Raw genomic sequence first — 2,500 nt, forward strand, 5'->3', positions numbered from 1 at the left:
AGATGTCCGGGGCTGCACGCGCGCCACAATGGTTGGATCAGCGTGTGCCTACCCTACACCGAGAGGTGCGGGTAATCCGCTGAACCCCATTCGTGATGGGGACTGGGGATTGCAATTATTCCCCATGAACGAGGAATTCCCAGTAAGCGCGGGTCATAAGCTCGCGTTGATTAAGTCCCTGCCCTTTGTACACACCGCCCGTCGCTACTACCGATCGGATGGTTTAGTGAGGTCCTCGGATCGGCCCCGCCGGGGCTCCTCGCGGGCCTTGGCGGAGCGCCGAGAAGTCGATCAAACTTGACTATCTAGAGGAAGTAAAAGTCGTAACAAGGTTTTCGTAGGTGAACCTGCGAAAGGATCATTAACGGGTAACGCTGTCCGGCGTGCCTCCTCTCCCGACCCCCTCGACTTCGCCGTCCCCCCGCGTCGGGGCCCAGGGTCGAAAGGGTCTTCGGGGTTGCTGTTACACGTGGTCGCTTGCAGGTCAGGCTGGACAGAAGGCATAAAGGAGGAGCCTAGTCCCTCCCACCCCTTCCTCGTCCTCCGCCTCTTCCTCCGCGTCGTCCTTCAGCACCCCCCCCCGCAGGCCCCGGTATTCTCTGGGTTCCAGCGCGAGAGACGCGTCGTTCAAAAAACTCGGCGTCCCCGCTCGTCGGGCGAAGGCCGGTTTCCCCTCACCTTGCCGGCAGGAGAAGCGCCTGCGAGTCGAGCGGGTCGTACGGGTCCGTCCCGCGCCCTCCCTCTCGCTCGCACGGCCGCTGCCTCCGTCCACCGCGAGGGGTTTTCCTATTTTGTTGTCCTTGTCATTCATCCCCGTCCCCTTGCTCGCTGACGAGCGGACTTTCCGGGGGGGGTTGCGAGCGCTGCTCCTCGTGGGGCAGGCCATGGCCCTTCCTGTGTTCGTCCGCCCACCGGCGTCCTGGGGCGTGGTGGTGGTGGGTGGCGCAGCCGGTTCCCCTGCTTCTCTCTCTCAGAAAGGAGTCTCAGGGGGACCCCCGGCAGGTACCTAGGGCTTGGCCCACGCTACGTGAGTTCCACCCCTTTCGAGGGGTCGGACGGGGCGGGCGCGGAGGGCCGCGGTTCAAAGACTGACTCGTCTGCCACGTGGGGCGTGTGGGCAAAGCGCAACCCCGCGCCCGTTTCAACACTCGCAGACGGGGGCGCCTGACCGGTTGGTGAAACCTTTTAAACCTGTCTTTGTAGTCGTGGTGAAAGACCTAAACTGAGCCTGAAATAAAAGAGTACAACTCTTAGCGGTGGATCACTTGGCTCGTGCGTCGATGAAGAACGCAGCCAGCTGCGAGAACTAATGTGAATTGCAGGACACATTGATCATCGACATTTCGAACGCACATTGCGGCCCCGGGTCCATCCCGGGGCTACGCCTGTCTGAGGGTCGCTATTCCTATCTGTCGGACCTGCCTTCTCAGGCGGGACCGCGGTTGGAGGTTCGTAGGTGGGGGGGTGCCCCCTGGCCTCCGTCTTCCTAAAAGCAGACGGTTCCCGGTCGCTGTCTCGGTGAGATCCGGTCGGTGGGTTCGCTGCGGTTGAGTGCCCGTTCTCCGTGCACAAGCTTCTCCTCCCCCGCTTCGGTTCGTTTCGGTTCGTTTCGGCTCCGCTCCTGGCCTGGCCAGGAACGTGGTCCCCTGCGCCCGAGAAAGAAGCGAGCGTGGCTGCCGGTGGGTTCTCTCCGCTTTGGCTGCCCACGTTTTCGCTTCTTTTCTCACCCCCTGCGCAGGCGGATCACGGAAAGGTGTCTGTTCTGTTCCGTTACGTGCGCGAGCGGAGGGAGGTTGTTGTTACATGCGTTCCCCCCCCCCCTCCCCCGGTGGGGGGGGTGGGGGGGGTCGGGGTTCGGGTGGCTCTGCCTCTGGCGTTTTCCTTACGGGCCGACCTGTCCGTGGCACGTCCGTGACGTCCCGACCTGTGTCCTCGTTAGCCCGGGTGAAAAGGGACTCGTCCCCTAACCCGGCGGTGTTCACGCTTCTGGGCAACCCTCCAGAGCGAACTCGGGAGCGACCTCAGATCAGACGAGACAACCCGCTGAATTTAAGCATATTACTAAGCGGAGGAAAAGAAACTAACAAGGATTCCCTCAGTAGCGGCGAGCGAAGAGGGAAGAGCCCAGCGCTGAATCCCCCGTCCGGGTGCGGGCGAGGGGAATTGTGGCGTATGGAAGTCTGTTTTCTTCCTGGCGCGGGCCGGGGGCCTGAGTCCTTCTGATGGAGGCTCAGCCCGTGGACGGTGTGAGGCCGGTAAATGGCCCCAGCCCCGCCAGGGTAGCGGTCTTCTCGGAGTCGGGTTGCTTGGGAATGCAGCCCAAAGTGGGTGGTAAACTCCATCTAAGGCTAAATACCGGCACGAGACCGATAGCGAACAAGTACCGTAAGGGAAAGTTGAAAAGAACTTTGAAGAGAGAGTTCAACAGGGCGTGAAACCGTTAAGAGGTAAACGGGTGGGGTCCGCACAGTCTGCCCGGGGGATTCAACCCGGCGGTGAG

The 2,500-nt window shown here is 61.9% G+C and overlaps 2 non-coding genes across 2 annotated transcripts in view; both read left to right on the forward strand.

Annotated features, from left to right (window-relative positions):
* The first annotated feature begins 1,245 nt into the window (after nucleotides 1-1,245).
* LOC145655143 (5.8S ribosomal RNA) lies at nucleotides 1,246-1,399 on the forward strand. The gene has a single exon (XR_014121302.1). It is a non-coding gene; the product is annotated as a 5.8S ribosomal RNA (ribosomal RNA).
* A 617-nt stretch (nucleotides 1,400-2,016) lies between these two features.
* The window catches only part of LOC145655150 (28S ribosomal RNA), a 4,149-nt gene continuing 3,665 nt past the window's right edge, over nucleotides 2,017-2,500 (forward strand). The window contains exon 1 of the ribosomal RNA XR_014121309.1: nucleotides 2,017-2,500. This exon is cut by the window's right edge and continues 3,665 nt beyond it. This is a non-coding gene — a ribosomal RNA (28S ribosomal RNA).

The sequence above is a fragment of the Electrophorus electricus genome, unplaced genomic scaffold (assembly GCF_041902795.1).
Source record: "Electrophorus electricus isolate QZ-2024a unplaced genomic scaffold, ASM4190279v1 Scaffold189, whole genome shotgun sequence".
Taxonomy (NCBI): domain Eukaryota; kingdom Metazoa; phylum Chordata; class Actinopteri; order Gymnotiformes; family Gymnotidae; genus Electrophorus; species Electrophorus electricus.